Genomic DNA, 19,925 nt, shown 5'->3' on the forward strand with positions numbered 1-19,925 from the left:
CTGTGGGTCCTCACCCGCGCGCTTAAAAGGACTTATCAATGCTCTACTGCAGGCACACACGAAAGGTTAATAAAAGGTTTATTTACAAGGGAAGGGGAAATGAGGAAATGTACAGCTCTGGGAGAAAAGTGGGAGACAAAGTTTTAAATGAGTCCTACCCGACCCGCCGATCTGGAATCCCAAATGGCGCTTTGAGAGCTGGCTGCAAGCCAGGAGCCGTGAAGCCAGGAGGCGAGTGACAGCGAGCCCCCAAAGGCCTACGTGTTTGGTTTTTACACCCAACCTGGCTGCTTAACTCCACCCTCAGGTCCCAGCCACCCTCCCTTGGTGGTGATGGGATTTGTCTTTCCCAATGTCTTGATGGCTTTAGTCTGGAGTGGGGGTGGGGTCCACAAAGCCTGTATGGGATTAGCTCAGGACATCATTTCTCCCTAACAAATTTACTAGATTGAAGAAAATGATGGAAAAAAGTATTTCTAGGGCCTCCCTGGTGGCAGCGGTTGAGCGCTGGGTTGCAAAACTGCCTGCTGCCTCTGCAGCGCCAGTTCGATCCCCGGCCGCTGACAAGGGTCCCACATGGCGCACAGACCTCTCCTACCACGCCTGCTGCTCCCCTCAGCAGTGTACTTCATCAGTCTGCCTGTTCTGTTCCCCACTCTGCCTCTGCTGAATTCTCTTACCCTCCTGCGCTTCTGACTGTACCCAATGCTTGTATAAATAAATAAATAAATAAATCTTTAAAAAAAAATAGTATGTCTAATGCCAGTTAAATCTAAAAGCTTAGTGTTATGTTGTGGGTAACACAAAAAACTAAGAAATTGTTCTTTTGACATTCAGAAACTATTGTCTGATTGAGAAAGAAGTTGCTTCTGTCATTGACAATCAAGGGATATTCCAGCATATGTCTTATTTCACTTTTATTTTCTTAAAGTGAGCGAAAGTAATATAGTTAAGTCAGAATGTTATAGGGCAGCCCCGATATTGAACGGGTTGCCTGGCTGTGGGTCCTCACCCACGCACTTACAAGGGACTTATGAATACTCCACTACAGGCACACACAAAAGGTTAATAAAAGGTTTATTTACAAGGGAAAAGGAAATAAGGAAAATGTACAACTCAGGGAAAAAATAGGGAAATAAAGTCTTCAATGTGTTCTACCCGATCCGCCGACCTGGAAACCCAAAAAGCACTCTCTGAGCTGCCCGGACGCTGCGAGCTGGTGGAGAGTCAAAATGGGGGACCCCCTCCAAAGCCCACGTGTCTGGCTTTATACCAACCTGGCTGCTTAACCCCACCCTCAGGTCCCAGCCACCTTCCCTTTGGTGGTGATGGGATTTGGAGTTCCCAGTGTCTTTGGCTTTAGCCTGGGGTGGGAGTGGAGTCCACAAAGCCTGTATGGAATTAGCTTTAGGACATCCTTTTCCCCCTAATAAGAACAATACTAGTTAACTGTAATCATTGACAGGCTAAAGATAGGAGGCAGTGACAAAAATCAGTGAAAACATTTTGTGATAATCAACTGACTATAATATGGACTTTACCCTAAAAAAAATCAAGTATTTTATTATTACATATAAACCACATAACAAACACCCTTTGTGTCAATAAAGTTTGTACTTTTTCATGTAAATTAATGTTAAATAAGTAGATGTTAAATATGTGACCTTTTTTTCCAGAAAGACTGCTGTTAAATATTTACCAGTATATTACCTGGCACACAGAAATATTGAGTGATGGAAATTATCTGCCTATTGATAGGGGTGATGGTTTCATGGTGAATACACTTGTCAGAACTCAAGGCATATACTTAAAATGTGTGTATTTTATTATATGCAAACTATACCTCAATATTTTTGATTTTTAAAAATACAACATAAAATTGAGGACACAATTGCCCCATTAACAAATTTCTTTTGGAATGTTTTCCCTTCCTCATCTGATGATACCCAACCATTTCATGACCACTGCCTACAAGGAAAAAAAAAACAAAAACAAAAAACCTCTACCTATTTTTAAAAAATTAAGGACAGCTGTTAACTTAATGAAGCTCTCAATGGATTCCACAGTCCTTGGGTCTTGAAAGAGACACTTGGGGGTCACAGCAGTTTGTTTTTACTTAGCCCAGAGAAGAGATAGCGGTAAATGCACCCCTACCCTCCTGGGCCAGCATCCCTTTGTCTCTCCTGCATTAAATGCCCCATGAAGATTACACCTGAGATGAATAACTGATGCAGGAATTATCAGCTGGGAGTGAAGGAAATGTGTGTTTTGCACTTCAAAGCCTCTTTAAAAGTCTGCAGACCCCCCAGGCAGCAGCCCTTCATCCCCGGCCCCTGCCCTGGGTAGGAGGTGACCCTGGGCCCTAGCTCCCAATGGAGGCAAGACTTGGGGCCACTGCCCCCAGGAGAGCTGTCTGAAAGTTAAAATAACAGGAGCAGAAGCCCCGTATCTGAGTGTGGGGAACAGCCCCTTGACACGTGGAAGCTTTATTTTTCCTCTAGATATTTTGGTCACACGACCAGTGGACACATGGATGAGTGCAGCACACACGTGTACATGTGGTCTATACGTTAGATAGACTTACACATATGCATGTGGTGTGTGTCATCTAGGCACGCTTTCATCTCATGAAAAATGATGGTTATGAAGTGGTTTTGCCTATTTTCCATAGGAACTAAAATCCTACCACTGCGGTGAAGGGGCTCAAACCTGGGCCAGTGGGGTATATTCCTTATATTGTCATTCTGTTACAGAGCAGCCCTGATATAAAAACGGGTTGCCTGGCTGTGGGTCCTCACCCGCGCACTTAAAAGGGACTTATTAATACTCCACTACAGGCACACACAAAAGGTTAATGAAAGGTTTATTTACAAAGGAAAGAGAAATGAGGAAATGTACAACTCAGGGATTAAATGGAAATAAAGTCTTTAATGCGTCCTACCCGATCCGACGACCTGGAAACCCAAAGGCACTTGAGAGCTGGCGGAGCTGCGAGCTGGCGGAAACCCAAAAAAGGGGCCACCCCCCTGCCCCAAAACACACGTGTTTGGTTTTATACCCAACCTGGCTGCTTAACCCCACCCTCAAGTTCCAGCCACCTTCCCTTTGGTGGTGATGGGATTTGTCTCTCCCAATGTCTTTTGGCTTTGGTCTGCAGTGGGGGTGGAGTCCACAAAGCCTGTATGGAATTAGCTTTAGGACATCCTTTTCCCCCTAATAATTCCAGCCCTGCTCGGGGTCCACAAAAAAAAAATGCCTGGTGGCTAGGGGTTACGTCTCAGCACTATCACTGCTATGGCCTGACTTCTATCCTCAGCCAGGGAGCTACCCACATGGTGCAGCAGACCTCTCCTGTCTCGCCCGCTGCTCCCCTCAGCAGTGTATTTCAGTCAGTCTGCCTGTTCTGCTCCCCACTCTGTCTCTGGTGAATCCTCTCACACACAGACCACCCCCCCACCCCCACCTCTGGCCTACACTGCAGTTCTTCTACATAAAAATAAAAAAAATAAAAAAAATTCCTGGAGCCGTATGTCTTCTCTCTGATTTCCCTGTTTGTTAGTCGTCTGTGGCCTCAAAAATCTCTACAAGAATCCAGTGATAAAAATAAAGGCAAAGGAGATGGCAGAAATGGGCTGCCAACAAAAGACCAAGAGAAATTGCTGATAAAAGACTAAAAAGGGTTTTCCCAAAGGATCTCACAGTTTTAAAAATGGACCTAATATGAAGCACCTTCTTTGTAATTGTCTCTGACCTTTTTCTCCAAGACCAGAATTTGGGATAGATTAGGTATTAATATTTAATGTGTATTTAGCTATATTTAATGACATCACTCCTGAGGTCCTCTTTCATTAAATTAGCTTTCATTTCATTATTGCAGCTTTAATAATATAAATAAATAGAAGGTTGTGCCAGTAGAAAATAAAAATAAAATAGATAAATAAATAAATAAAATCCTTCCACCAGCCTGGTGTTTAGCGGTCCTAGCCCAGTGGCTTGATGTTTAATATTGGTTATTCTTTTATTTATTTTTACACAGAAGAACTGGGGTGCAGGTCAGAGGTGCCGGGGTGGAGGTGGTTTAGAGGATTCACCAGAGACAGAGTGGGGAGCAGAACAGTTGGATCTACAGAAATACACTGCTGAGGGAAACAGTGGGAGAGACAGGAGAGGTCTGCTGCACCCTGTGGGTCAGCTCCCTGGTTGAGGATCAAAGTCAGGCCATAGCAGTGATAATGCTGATACTTAACCCCTAGCACCAGGGAGGCCCAATATCAGTTATTTATCAGCAGGCATGGAGAGAGCAGCGGTGACATATGCGTGATGTCTTCCTGGAAGTGATACCGGAATTGTCAGGCCTATTCTCCCAGCCAGAAACGGATCCCAGGCTGCAGGGGCAGCGCTGAGCCCCAGCCACTAGACCCCCATGGGTTGGTGTCTCACGAAGCCGCAGCAGGAACTTCGCTGACACTCAGGCAAGCAAGCGAGAAGAGGAAGGTTTGTTAAGAGAAAGAAAAAGTTTATTGAGAAGAAAAGGAACAGAAATAAAATGGGACTCCCGGGCCATGGAACCAGGCCAGGGAAGGGCAAGGAAGCCAAAGTGGAGTCGTGTCTCAGGGAATGTAGACCTTCTTCCCCTCATTATTTTAAAGCCCCACCAGTCTCCTTGTGATTGGTCAGTTCTCTGCTGTCTCACTTAATCTGCTACTGAGCGGGGGATCTTCACATTCCTTATCTAACAGGTTTGTCTTACCCCATCTGTTGCATCTTCCCCCTTGTTTGATAGATTTATCTTTATGACCCAGTCTCCCAGATGAGCACACCTGCATTTTAGGGAAGAGAAAGTCAAACATCAGCTATTGAAGGAGAAAAAACAGTCTGGCGCCCACCGGTCTCAGTGCTGACCCTTCTCATCTCCTTTCATAAGTGAGTCTGCTGCCCTAATGAACCCACTCTCCGTTTCCCAAAATCCACCATCCTTTATCCCCTGAAGGCAACCAAGGCCAGCGTGAACACAGTCCTCTTGCTGCCCTTATCTCTGAAGCCTTCCTTAATTCTCCCGAGGTCCCCACCTGCACTGTCCTCGAGGCTGCCTCATTCTCCCTAACTTGCCCTGAGATTCAGAAGAAAAGGGGTTTATTGCTTCACGTTACATGCACTGGTCTGGGTAACTCCAACTAATCGTGTCCATCACAGTCCCCTTACAGCTCCAGCAGGGGAAATATATTCTTGAATTATCACTTTTTTCTATTAACACCTATTGGCCAGAAGGATATTGTTTGATATAGTTCTATTCCCAGCTGAGCTTTGGATTTTCATGCCAAAATGATTCTATCACAGAGAACCTTTAAATTTTTAATTAATAATTTAATAGCTCATATTATAATTTTGGTTATTTTACAACAGTAGTCAAATGTAGTCAATATACTATTATTTAAGGAATAAAGACTGCATCTCTCATGGCTTAAAACATTTCGGCACAACCCAGGAAGAAACAGATGGGGGGAGAACCGCAAGGAAGACCATCAGCCCCAGCGTCACCCTGCTTTGTAGCATCCCACGGGAATGCTATGGGCCCCCAGAGTTTTGCTGCTTCTTACTGTTCAAAAACAGTCCTGGGGCCTCCCTTGTGGCCTAGGAGTTAAGTCCCAGTGTTATCACCAGTAAGGTCTGAGTTTGATCCCCGGCCAAGGAGCTGACCCCCATGGCACAGCAGACCTCTCCTGTCTCATCCGCTTCTCCTCTCAACAGCGTATTTCACTAAACCCACCTGTTCTGCTCCCCACTCTGTCTCTGGTGAATCCTCTTACCACCTGCACCTCTGGCCTACACCCCAGTTCTTCTAGGCAAAAAACAAAACAACAAAAAAACACCACTGTTTTCTTAAAAAAGAAGTCCTGGTCGCAGTGGCCATGAGCCAGGAAAGTCACTGAGGCCCCAAGCAGGGGCCCTTTTGGGTGCTGCAGCCCAAGGGTCAGGCCAGGGGGACCCAATGGGGCTGTGTGCCTGGGCAGTCCACCAAGACTCACCCAGGAAGTCACACAACTGTCCAGAGGTGTCTAGGGATATGGCTGTGGCCACAGACTCAGAAAAAAGGTATAATTTCAATGACCCCAGCACTGTCTGTGTGTTCATTCCCACTGGAGTGGGAAGTAGACAGCTAGTGTGTTTACTCACAACTCACATGGTCTCACAGACGAGGGTCATTTACTCCCCACACCTGCCGCTTTTGCTGTGTCCACACACAGGGTATTGTTATCCTAGCTGTGTGCTGGGACCAGCTCCTGCCGGCTTACATGCAGAGGCAATTGTTAAATTTTGGAAAATTTGCAAGCTGGTTGTTAACTACGGTCATTATTAAAATTAAAGGATAGGGGTTTACAATTTTAAAAAATGGATTGAAGTACAAAGATAATAAGTACCCAATACACCGTTCCTAATTATTCTAGTCTGTTTTACGCACCTGTTTGCCCTTGAGGTCACTTATGCATCTCGACTGTGGGCATGCAACACCGTGGTCTACCACTGGGCATCTCTTCCCATTCACCGCCCTGTTCAGTGCCCTCACATCGGCAGCCTGTAACTGGCTCTAACAGGAGCATTTTCACCAGAGTGGTGCAAGCACCCTGAATCAGGGCTTGTCTTATTTTGCTTGTTCGCAAAGCCGTGGCACACATCCACAGCCCACCACTGGATTTTGGTCCAGCTCTCATGGGACAGGGGCAGGCTGAGTAGCCAAAAGCCAGTGAATGGCAGAGACACTCCCAGCCTAGAGGATGGTCTGAAGAGACACGTGGAGGCAGCAAGGCACACAGGGCGTGAACCGGGCTCAAGGCTGGAGGACCCCTGCCCAGGAGCCAGTTTTCTGGTGCTCCGCCTCCTCCCCCTGTTACAGGGCAGGGAGAGGGGGAGCCCCAGAACCCCCAAACCTGCCTGCTCTAAATAAGTTCTGCCATCTGCCGCATTAAGACAAAACATCTAAGACATTTAATGGAAAGGAACTTTAATACAATTAGTGAACAATACAGAAAAGACAAAGAATATCATTTCTAAATCAAGCATCCAAAGTTACCCATCCCCTCGTGGGTAAAAGTGCAGCCAAATGTGACTGGCCCAGAGCAACTTCCAGTGGGGACCCACAGAAAAGATCAGAAACATCCAGACAAGTCTGGAAGGAAAAGAGCAAAATCAAAATCAAGATAAAAGCTGCCATTGTTAACACGCATCTGTCTCAACCAGTCCAAGACCAAAAGGCAAATGCAGCTTCTTTACGTGTGTCTTTGTTCCATGTGCTTCCTCCAGGTCTCCCTCTTGCTCTCCATCCTCCTTCCTTCCTTCTCCAGTCTCCTCTCCAGCCTCTTCTCCTCCTTGCTTAGCTCCACCCTCCTTTGGGTGGGGCAGGGAACCTGGAAACTCCCTTTATTCTGGGGACCACCCTGTTATACCCCCTCCTCCAAGGAATAGCAAACAGAACAAATCACTGTGGCCAAGGACAGAGCACTCCTACCCTATCTCTTCTACCCCCCACCAAATCCCCCACCCCATGGGTCTGTCGATACCAGGAAAAAAGTCAATTGAGAAGTGAGGTGAGGAGGTTGTAGGTAAATGTACAATGAAGGTTTCCTTGAGCAGAAGCTCCCACCAGACTGGGGCGAGGCTGGCAGACGGCCTCTCTTTCTTCTTTGGAGAGAGACCAGGGCCCCCCTCCTGGCATCCTAGAGGGCTGTGTACTAGTTCGCTGGGGCCGCCACAGCAGAAGCTCCCAGATGGGGTGACTTAAACAACAGAGAGGATTAGGAGTCCAAGATCAAGATGTCATCAGGGCCCACAACCTTGAGCTCTTTAAAGACCCACGGGGGTGTCTCCACGGCCTGGGAGGGAAAAAACGCATCAGCCCCAAATTGTAGAGGAAAAGATGCGAGGTTGGGGTTAATAACACGCTGATGAGAGAGTAGGTGTCTATGCCCACGTACTGTCATTTATCATTTATGTCACCTTGAGGGGGAAGAAGGGTGCATTTCTGTACCCTTTATATTTTATGCTGTGGGGTTCCAAAAGTAAAAGCCCGCTGGCCCTGGAAAGCTCCAGGACTGGCTCTGTGTCCATGGTCTTTCCAGCCATGCAGAGGGGCCCTAGTGGGGCACCAGCCCCGCCCCCACTCTAGGGCACAGGCTTCAGGAGAAGGGGGGTGCTTCCCAGCAAGTGGCCACAAAAGCTCAAGCTGTATAGATCCGCCCGTTCTGCTCCCCACTCTGTCTCTGGTGAATCCTCTCACCCCGCACCCCACACCTCTGGCCTACACCCCAGTTCTCCTATGCAAAAAACAGGCTTTGGTGAGAACCTATTTCTAAATGTTTCCCAGGGACCCTGTCACTCCAGGCACAGGTGTAGCTGGCTGTGGGCGGGGATCAAGGGGCGGAGGACCTTGCCTCCTAAGACTGCTTTCTGTATTTGGTCATTTGCTTTGGGAGGAGAAACATAAAGTGAGAATGTTTTGTTTCGTTTTTTTTTTAAAAAGGTCAACATTTTCTGTTTTCCCAGGAAGGGCACAGTATGAGGAATCACGTTGGGGGACTAAGTCTCCAGAACTACCCCGCATCTGCTATCTGACATCGCACCTACTTTAGCAGGAAGCCCAAAAGGATTTGCAAGAAATGCCATTCTGTGAACCACACAGGCGACTGCATGTAAAATAAGCATGCACTGAGCGAAGGAGCATCAATATCGATTACTTAGGAACAGATGAGAAGGCAAACCCGCAGCTGCTAGACAATCAGACGCAACCCCACTCCACGGCGGGCGCCTCTGGGCTTTTTCAAACGGCCAACTTTCCTTCTGCCTCCGCCTGTCATCAGTGTCAGTGGGTTCAGTGACATAACTGACACCTTGCCATGACACAGCCGATCAACTGCAGCAGCACGGCAAATCAACCGGATCCAACAGCGCGCTGAGACAACCTTTAAGTGTGCAATTCAACACACAGCACAGATCTGAGGCCCAAGTTCACTGCCAAGCTCACGGTGGCTTTCTCTGAGCATATCCGAGCATATGGTACCATAATGGAGCATGAATTTACGGCAACAGAGATGTACGAGGGAGATTAAAGCTTCATCTGTAAGGACATACTGCGCGGCAAAAAACAACTATTGTATTTTCTGCTTTGTATGATAATGAGGAACTCCATGCCTTTTGGTGGAGTGTGGGCTCCCTCTGCTGCCAACAGGAGACACCAGGACTCAGGGTACTCAGGGCTTCTTGGGGACCCAAGCAAAGCAGATGAGCTATCCTGGGTGCTGCACGGGGGGCCTCTGTGCTGTGGCTGCTGCAAGAAGTGGAGGTAAAAGGAAAAGCACAAAGATGGGTTGACCAGATGCCTGGTGTCCTAGCTGAGCTGTCAGAGAAGGGATGCTGGAAGGCCTGCCTGCAGGCTTCTCTTTTCTTGTCCATACCACCCCAAGAAGCTTCTCTTGTTCTGTTTCTGCACATAGTTAAGTTCTCTGGGTTCTGCCTGGTCCCAGGACAGCCCGCTGCTGACCCTTGGGGTGCCCGGAGACCACATCACCCGGCTGGTGGCCAGCTGCAGAGCCAGGTGGTGCTTCCCACTAAGCCAGGCGCACCCCACTCAAAAGCCTCTCACCACAGTGATGGGACACTTTAATGCAGCCATCCTGGGACCGGAGACATTTTAATGGCACAGATTGGATGTGTCTATTTGGTTAAGCCAAAAAATACACCCTAAATTCCAGCTGTTTCTATCACCAAGATGTAGGTAACAGATTATAAACGCTAACCCCTGGAATGGGTGGGGGGTGTGGGTGAGGCTCAGGCGTAGGAGTCAGTTACCATCATCTTTGAAAGTAGAATCAGACCTGCTCCTCTCAGAACCATCAACCTCCCACAATGAGCAAATGTCCAGCTCATTCTCTGATAATGCAGTTCTTTGCACAGTTGATACCTCACATTCCCCAATGTCCCTCTTAAAATTCAAATGACCATATGAATTTACTTTCAGTTAGTCAACAGAGATACAGGTGTACTGTGTGTGTGTGTGTGTGCAGACTTCCTGGTGATGCTAACATTATTTTACAGGGTATACCTTAGATACTGGGTGGAGGAGACTTGCTAGGTCTCCCAGCAATATATGTTGGTATATGATCACCTGTTCTCACCTGCAACCTTCCTAAGAAAAACATTGAATTACATTCTGACAGTGTCCTCAGTGACACACTTTTATATTTCATATCATTAATTTGAGCACTCACACCTCTTGCTCATTTAGCTAGGAAACCATGGCACTGTCATCCAGCTGTGGGAAGGTGGCTTGGCCAAGGCAGGTGGTGAAATTCTGGAGAGATTCTGGACAGACAACAGGATGTTCAAGTATATTGGATGTGGAGGGAGACAGGAAAAGAATGATTCCAGGTGAGTCCAAGGTCTTTGGTGTTCACTTATGGGATGCCATAACCTGGTGGCAAAGTGACCTGGTGGCAAAGTGATGTCATTTACTGAGATGGCAAACCATGGAGGGGGCAGGAAAAGCCAAGGGTTGGTCTTAGGTGTGGTGAATTCTAGGCACCTGTTAGAAGCGCTCAGAATGATGTTGAGTGGGCAAGAGGATATCTTGCAAGGAGTTCCAAGGGAGGGTGGGACAAGAGATAAGATGCGAGGTTCACCAGGGTATAGATGTCACTGGGCGAGGTTGCAGGCACTGGTGCAAAAGCTGGGGGCAGAACCCTGGGAAGTCTCCCGGAGAGAAGGGAGGGAGGAGCCAGCCAGATCCAACAAAGAAGAAATGAGTCAAAAATCAGGTAGCCAAAGGGGAAGTATTCCAAGGAGCAAGAGATCAAAAAAGCTTATTCCAGTGCCCCCAAACACAGACAGAAATTGCTGGTTGGAGAAATTCCTGGTTTCACAAGAAAATAAGTGGAGACAGCAAATATGAGCTAGTCTTTTTGGGAGTCTTGCTATAAAGGAGAGCAGAAAAATAGGTCCATAGTAGTGGGGGTTTGTAACAAGGGAGGGTTTTTGTTTCGTTTATGTGTAATTGTGGTGACATATGCATAACATATAACAAAGTGTGCCACTTAAATGTACAATTCTGTGGTATTAAGTGTAGTCGCATTAAGCAACCAATTCCAGAACTCTTTTCATCTTGCAAAACTTGAACTCTACTCATTAAGCCATTCCCAGGCCCTTCTGCCCAGCCCTGGACACCACCATTCTCCTTTCTGACTGCTTCAGCAGATCAGTCTGCTAGGGCTGCCACAACAAATCACCGCAGATTGGTGGCATAAACAACAGAAATTAATTTTCTCACAGTTCTAGAGGTCGCAAGCCTAAGATCAAGGTGTTGGCAGGTTTGATTCCCCTGAGATCTTTCTCGTTGGCTTGCAGATGACTATATCCTGCTGCGCATTCACGTGACCTTTCCTCTGTGTACAGACATCCCTGGTGCCTCCACTTTTTTATGAGGATACGAGTCATGTCAGATTTGGACCTCACCATACGCTCCCCTTTAGCCTTAATTACCCCTTTAAAGAATCTATCTCCAAATTCAGCCACACTAGGGCTGCAACATATGAATTTAAGGAGGACCCCATTCATTCCCTAACATCATACAGATTTGTCTTTCCATGCCTAGCTTATTTCATTTAGCATAATGTTGTCACTTAGCATAAGTTCCATATGTTGTTCTATATGTCTGAATTCACTTCCTTGTCAAGGCTGAAAATATCCCATTATATGTATATGCCACATTTTGCTTGTCCATTCATTGGTCAATGGATAATTCATTTGCTTCTCCCCGTGGGCGATTGTGAATAATGTTGCTATGAACATGGGTATGTGAATATCTTCAAAATCCTGTCTCTGATTCTTTTGGGTATAATTGCTAGATCATTCTATGTTTAATTATTTGAGGAACCACCATATTGTTTTCTGCAGCAGCTACACCATTTTATATTTCCAACCGTGCACAAGGGTTCTAGTTTCTCCACATCCTTATCAACATTTGTTATTTCTGAAGTTTTTAATTTTTTTTTCTTTTATAGAGGCATGTTTTTATTTATTTGTTTGTTTGTTCGTTTGTTTCGTTTATACATGCACTGGGTACAGTCAGAAGCGCGGGAGGGTGAGAGAATTCACCAGAGCCAGAGTGGGGAGCAGAGCAGGCAGAAGGACCGAAGTACATTGCTGAGGGGAGCAGCGGGCGGCAGGAGAGGTCTGCGCGCCATGTGGGACCCTCCTATGGTGGCCAGGGAGCAGCCGGGAATCGAACCGGCGCTGCAGAGGCTGCGGGCAGCTTCGCAACCCAGCGCTCAACCGCTGCGCCACCGGGGAGGCCCTATTTCTGAATTTTTTGATAATAGTTATCCTAACGCATGTGAGATAGCTCACTGTGGTTCTGATTTGCACTATTTCTAATGATTAGTGATGTTGAACATCTTTTCCTGGTCTTTTGTATATACCTTCTTTATAAAAGTATCTATTCAAACCCTTTGCCCATTTTTGAATTGGGTTATTTTTCCATAGTTGAGTTGGAGGAGTTCTTTTTATATTCTGGACATTAACTCCTTAGGAGATATATAAATCATATTTTTTTTCATCCCATTCTGCAGGCTGCCTTTTCATTCCGTTGCTAGGTTCTTTGATGCACAGAAGTTTTTCCATTTTAATGTAGTCCAATATATCTACTTTTACTTTTGATGCTTTTAGTGTTATAATCAAGAAACCATCACCAAATCCAATATCACAAAGTTTATCCCTTATGTTTTTTTTCTAGTTCTTTGATCTTTTAGGTCTTTGATCCATTTTAAGTTAATGTTTGGATCTGATTTAAGGTATAAGGATGGTTTTTTGTTTGTTTGTTTGTTTGTTTGGATGGTTGGTTGGTTTTTAAAGAAGACATATTACAAATGGGATAATTGTAGAAGCAAAGTTCTCGAGTAGGTGAGAGAGGCTGGAATGTAGTAATTGACTGACTCTTTCCTTGACCAAACTTTAGTTAGTTTAGTTAGTAACTTTAGTTAGTTTAGTTTCTCTGAGCCCTCTTATCAAGTAGGTCTTGACCTTGACCCCTACTCTATCTTTGGCAGTCTTAGCAAAGAATCCTCTACCCCTTTCTCCCCCTACCCTTGATACCTGAGGCCCTGACCTGCCTTTAGCAAGAATCCTCCTACCTTGATGTTTCCTCCTAATAACCTATCTATTAATTCCCTCATCTTGATCCTTGGCTAGAGATTCCCACGTCATTAAGTGTCCTATTCAGGATGACCCCAATTTTGCAAAAATCTTACTGCAAAGATTTTTTCAAAATCTTTAACATTTTCAATGAGGGGAGGGGGTTGGTCTCAGTAGGAGCAGGAACCATTGCCTGAAAATTAGCTACTGGAGAATCCAGAAAAAATTTAAGAAGCAAAAAAAAAAAAAAAAAAATTAGAAAGCAATTTGACATCCAAATAGAGTACAGAAGGCATGTGGTGAACAGAATAGGAATTTTACTCCCATTAATTGGGACAAAGAGGCCTATTTAAATAAAATAGAAAATGCACAACTACTATGACTGTTACAAGGTAAACAAGAGTGCAAAACTATTAAAAAGACAAGGAGAAATCTATAGAAACACAATACTACGGTAAGAACATTAAACATATTTTTAGTCTTTGACAGATCTAGTAAATAATGAACAGGTATGTAGAAGAGTTAAATAGTTTCATGCTGTGTATATGTTAAACTTGTCCACTGAATGCAGAATACATCTCTTCAGTCTTATAAAATAATGTTGAAAATTATGCAATAAAGGGCCTCCCTGGTGGCGCAGGCAGTTGAGCGCAGCGCTGTGAAGCTGTCCGCAGCCTCTGCAGTGCCGGTTTGATCCCTGCCGGCCTCAGAGCAACCCACATGTCGAGCAGACCTCTCCTGTCTCACCCGCTGCTCCCCTCAGCAGTGTATTTCATCAGTCTATCTGTTCTGTTCCCCGCTCTGTCTCTGGTGAATCCTCTCACCCTTCCGTGCATCTGGCCTGTACCCCGGCTTTTGTATAAATAAAATAAATCTTTTAAAAAAAAAGAAAAGAAAATTATGCAATAAAAAAGATACCTCAGAATTTTATACAAGTCCACATTCTCCAATTCCAATGCAACTTCAAAAAAATAAAGATCCAAGGGCCTCCCCAGTGGCACAAGGGGTTAAGGCTCAGCACTATGAAGCAATTGCAAGCGACTGCAGCATGAGTTCAATCCCCTGTCAGGGAGTTTGATCCCCACATGGCACAGCAGACCTCACCTGTCTCGCCCGCTGTTCCTCTCAGCAGTGGATTTCAGTCAATTCACCTGTTCTGCTCCCCGCTCTGTCTCTGGTGAATTCTCTCAAGCCCCACATACCTCTGGCCTACACCCTAGCTCTTATATGCATAAATAAATAAATCTTAAAAAAATAAAGATCCAAGAGTTAAGTTTTTCTAATTCAATTACTTATAATTTTTTTATTTAGAAAAAGGTATTTTTAATTGGTCAAAATAGCACAAAATGACATTGCCCTGTGGTAATCGAGTCACTGGATTACTCTACAATAGATGAACGAGCTACTGCTCTTACAGAGAAAAAGCAGGGTGTTGGGAGAGGGAGTAGGCAAGTGGGCTCCAGAGTGACAAAATGTGACATTGTCCATAGGGAAATACACCACAGTACAACAAATAAGAGGACACGGGCTAGTGGCAGGGGCTTGGGAGGCCAAGAACACTGTGTATACCATATCAGCAGCGTTAATCACAATAGCCAAAAAGTGGAAGCAACTCAAGTGTCTGCTGACAAATAAATGGATAAACAAAAAGAGGCATACTTGCTCCCCGGCCACCAGAGGAGGGTCCCACATGGCGCGCAGACCTCTCCTGCCGCCCGCTGCTCCCCTCAGCAGTGTACTTCGGTCCTTCTGCCTGCTCTGCTCCCCGCTCTGGCTCTGGTGAATTCTCTCACCCTCCCGCGCTTCTGACTGTACCCAGTGCATGTATAAACAAAACAAACAAACAAACAAATAAATAAAAACATGCCTCTATTAAAAAAAAAATCTTTAAAAAAAATTAAAAAAAAAGAGGCATACTATAAATATCCAATGGAATATTATTCAACCCTTAAAAAGGAAATTTTGACGCATGCTACGACACAAATGAACCTTATGCCAAGTGAAATAAGCTAGTCACAAAAGAACAAAAATTGATTCCATATAAGGTACCTGGAGTAATCAAAATGATAGAGACAAAAAGTTGAATGGTGGTTACCAACCACTGGGAGAAACACTGGAAGAAAGTGTTTGATGAGTAAACAGTTATGGTTAGGGAGATCTAGAGATGGATGGTGGTAAATGTATTTAATGCCACCCTTAAAAATAATAACCTTTTACATTATGTGCATTTTATCACAATAAAAAAAGGCAAAAGTCATAACTGGAAAAGTGATTTTTAACTTTTTGAATCAATCTATAGACAAAGCAAAAAGATTTCATTTCATTCTGATTACAGATCTGAATATCAATAAGATAGAGCAATGAAACCAGATTATAAAAGCTGAGACTGTGGAAGAAAGGGTGTGAACTTACTGAAAGGGTAGAGATGCTTTTATCTTCATCTTTTAAAGCTAAGAAACACCACCTGATGGAATAAGAAAAAGAAAGTGTAAGTATGTTGCCTGAAGATACAACACAAATCCAACCTTGGAACTAAAGATAGTAAAATGTATATTAAACTAAAAAAGAAGGAAAATTGAGGTTGTGAAAAGTGTCAAATCCTCATCCATCATGGAAGGAGGTGATTGGAAAATGTCTAAACTACATAAACCAATAACATCACAGGTATATTATGTAAATATATAGCCTCTTAATGCCTTGCTGGACTCCACTTTTCCTTCCCCCTTCACTCACGGTTTAGTCTCACCTCAATGTGCCATAAACACAGCAAACATGCCCCTACTTCAGGACATTGCATTTCTGTTCCCTCTGCCTAGAATATTCTTCATTAAGATATCTTCATGATCCACCCCTCCATGACCCACGCACCCGCCCCCTATAGACTTTACTCAAGCCGCTATCTCAATGAAGATGTCCCCAGCACGCCCTTCCCTAGCTGCTTTAGTTTTTTCCCCTGTAGCACTTCAGGGATCACTGTCTAATATATTGTCCTTGACTTTTTACATGTTCACTCTGTCCCCTCCCGGTACCACGTAAGAGTGGATGGCAGGCGGAGAGCTTTGCTTGTTTTATTCCCCTCTATGTACACTGGTGCCTGGAAGAGCTGCTTGGAATATAGGGGAAAGGGACTCAATAGACAGATGTTAAAAGAATAAATGGAGGTAATATGAAAAGGAACAACTAAAGAGCCAAGCTAGAGGAAATTTTTTTCTTAATTTATTTTTTATTTTCTTACATTGTTGTTCATTTTGGTACAATATTTGACTTCTCCCATAATTTTCCCACCATCACAGCACCTGTGATCCATCAGCATAGTCCTTTGTGTTCTTCCCTCCTGGTTTGACACCTCTCCCTCCTGCTCCCCTTTTGTTTGACTCAAATGTATGATTTGCCAGCAAATTTTGTATTTTTCCTGATTTTTTCCTTCAGTTTCCCTATATTCCCCCATAAGTGAAACAATCTGATAGTTTTCTTTTTCCTTCTGACTTATTTCACTGAGCATGATCCCTTCCAGCTCCATCCATGTTGCTGCAAATGGCATGAGTTTATCTTTTTGACTGCTGAGTAGTATTCCATTGTGTATATAGACCACATCTTCTTGATCCAGCCACCTGATTTGGAGAATTTAGGTTGTTTCCATATCTTAACTATTGTAAATAGTGCTGCAATAACCATAGGAGTGCAGGTTTCCCTTCCAATTAGTGATTTTGTATCCTTTGGGTATATTGAGAAAAAGCTTTTTGCAGAACTGCGACTAGGTTGGGAAGGAGTGGGCAAGGAATAAGTTGCCTTTCCTCATATACCACTTATAATTTTGTAATCATGTAAATACATTATTTTGATCAAGAGTTAAGTAAATTATAATTTCCTCAAAACAAGAGAAACACATTTTAGGACACTGTCAAAGAGAAAAAATAATGAGGGGATGCACCCTAAACTGTACTCACAAGTAAACACATTCCTTAAATGTTTTCATTATTAAACAAGAAAGAAGAAAAACAAACACATGGTGCTCGCTTCAGCAGCACATATACTAACGTTGGCACCTTACAGAGATAAGCGTGGCCCCTACCAAGGATGACATGCGAATTCGAGAAGTGTTACATATTATTCAAAAGGAAAAAGAAAAAATAACAAACAGAACATTCACCGAAAGGAACTGGAAAGAAAGTAACAACAAATAGAAAAAAGGGGATAGAAATGAATATAGCTGAAGATAGAAAATAATTGTGAAAGAATACAATTCCTTTCCCAAGGAATTTGAGTTCCTTGGGAAAAAGAACCCATGAAATATTAAAATGGCTGGAGAATAGAATCAAGAAAAAAAGAAACCATGATCCACAAATGAACAATCAAATCAACAATCCCTGAGAAGATAGTGCCATAGATATAGAGGTGCTGGCCACGTTTTGAAAGGATGAAATCCTGAATGAAGTGAATGGTTCTCTAGAAATTAAAATTCTCTCAGGAAGAAACAGGAAAACAGAACAGGATAATCACCTTAGAAGAAAAATGAAAAGCTGTCAAAAATACATTTCAAAGAGGTCCAACCCAGATGATTTGATGAAACCCTTTCATATCTGCCCTAAAACAGTCACAACTACATAATTTATCTTAGTGTTGGGCTTTGTTTATTTAAACCTTTAAATATTTGATCCACTGAGGATGTATTTTGATAAAAGAATCCGGTGAGGATCCCCATCTCTGCTATTCTGGTTTCCCCACTTCTTTATGGGGGTGTGCACCACACCAGCTAGGCCCACATCCTTCTGACAAGGACTGGCTTTTGTGAGTGGAAACCATCACATCCACCAGTGCACAGCTGGGTCTCAAACCCTGACACCCTGAAATAGGAGTTAAGACACCAGACTTTAATTTTTATAACCTCTCCCTCCAAATCTCTCCTATTTACGCATTAGAGGAAAAGCATCATTAATGTCTGAGAATGTCAAATTCAAACACATTGGAGTGTTGATACCCCATAGTTCTTTTTTTTAAAAGATATATCTATTTATTTATGCATAGAGCTGTGGTATAGGACAGAGGTGCAGGGGGTGAGAGGATTCACCAAAGATAGAGTGGGGAGCAGAACAAGGGCATTTACTGATATACATTACTAAGGGGAGCAGCAGGCAAGACAGGAGAGGTCTGCTGTGCCATATGTAGGTCATCTCCCTGGCCAGGATGGAACTCACACCGCAGTGGTGATAGTGCTGAGACTTAACCCATAGGCCACCAGGGAGACCCCAAAATTCCTTAGTTGAAAGAGTTGTGCAGCCACATTCACTGCAGTATTATTCATAATAGCCAGAGGGTGGAAACAACACAAATGTCTGCTGATGGGTGAGTGGATAAATAAAATGTAAGCCATAGTCATGCATAGCGTAATGATGTTTCAGCAATGACAGACCCCATATACCATGGCAGCCCCAAGTGGCTACACCATACAGCCTAGATGTGTAATAGGTTACACTCGGACGCTTGCACAGTGACCAAATCACCCAAGGAAGCACTTCTCGGAATGTACCCCCCTCATTAATGGCCGCATGACTATGCTTATAATGGAAAGTTATTCAGTCTTAAAAAGAAATTCTAACACGTGCTACAATAGGAAAAAACTTGGAGACATTATGCTAAGTGAAATAAGCCAGTCACAAAAAGACAAATATGGATTGTCACATATAGGAGGTAGGCACTCTAGGCAAAAATCAGAAGGACAGAAAATAGAATGCTGGTTCTCCAGGGCTGGGGCTGGGGGTGCGGTGGGGAGTTTTTATCTAATAGGTAGAGTTTCAGTTTTACAAGATGTAAAGACTTCTATAGATTGGTTGCACAATGATGTGGACATATTGAACATTACTGAACTGTAGAGTTAAAATGGTAATTTTTAGATTTTGGTACAATTAAAAAATTAAAACAGTACATGGATAACAGGCAAGACTAACGAGGTTAAGAAGCTGAGCATCCCCCACCTCTCCCCACCGCACCCCTGAGCCCCCTTCCAAAGGGTCACTAGAGAATGGTCAGGGAGTTCATCCCAGCACAGCTGCCACTCCAACATCCTCCGAGGGAGGCCCATTGAGGGCAGGTACAACTTCCCCCAGCTCTCTCCCCTTCCTTCCTTCTACCCTCTGCAACCTCTGAGGAAAGTTGGGTCAGTGCCCAAAACTCACAAGTTTGCTTTAACCTGGCTTCTCAGTGGTTGGGTGCCCCCGAGTCTTTTCATCTTCCAGCACCCCATTTTAACCCATTTTAAGTAAACAACTCGGTTTTTGAGTAAATTTAAGAGTCATGCAACCATCACCACAATCCAGTTTCAGAACATCCCCCCACCCCACCCCACTTAAGGGGTTCTAAGCCCAGGGACCCTCATCTGTAATGGGAGATCAGTGAGCCTAGTACATTACAGGCCACCAACAAATTTTACCTATTATTATTATTCTAGTTTTTTTAAAAAAAATATTTATTTATGCATACAAGAGCTGGGGTACAGGCCAGAGATGTAGGGGTGAGAGGATTCACCAGAGAGAGTGGGGGACAGAACAGGCAGACTAACTGAAGTACACTGCTGAGGGTCGCAGCAGGCCAGACAAGAGAGGTCTGCCGCGCCATGTGGGTAGCTCCCTGGCCAGCCGGGGTTCGAACTCATGCTGCACAGGCTGTGGATTGCTCCATAGTTAGGTGCTTAACCCCTGGCGCCACCAGGGAGGCCCCTTATTCCAGTTTCCGATGGAGACCTGTTTTCAGTT

The sequence above is a fragment of the Talpa europaea genome, assembly GCF_964194135.1.
Source record: "Talpa europaea genome assembly, chromosome: 16".
Taxonomy (NCBI): Eukaryota; Metazoa; Chordata; class Mammalia; order Eulipotyphla; family Talpidae; genus Talpa; species Talpa europaea.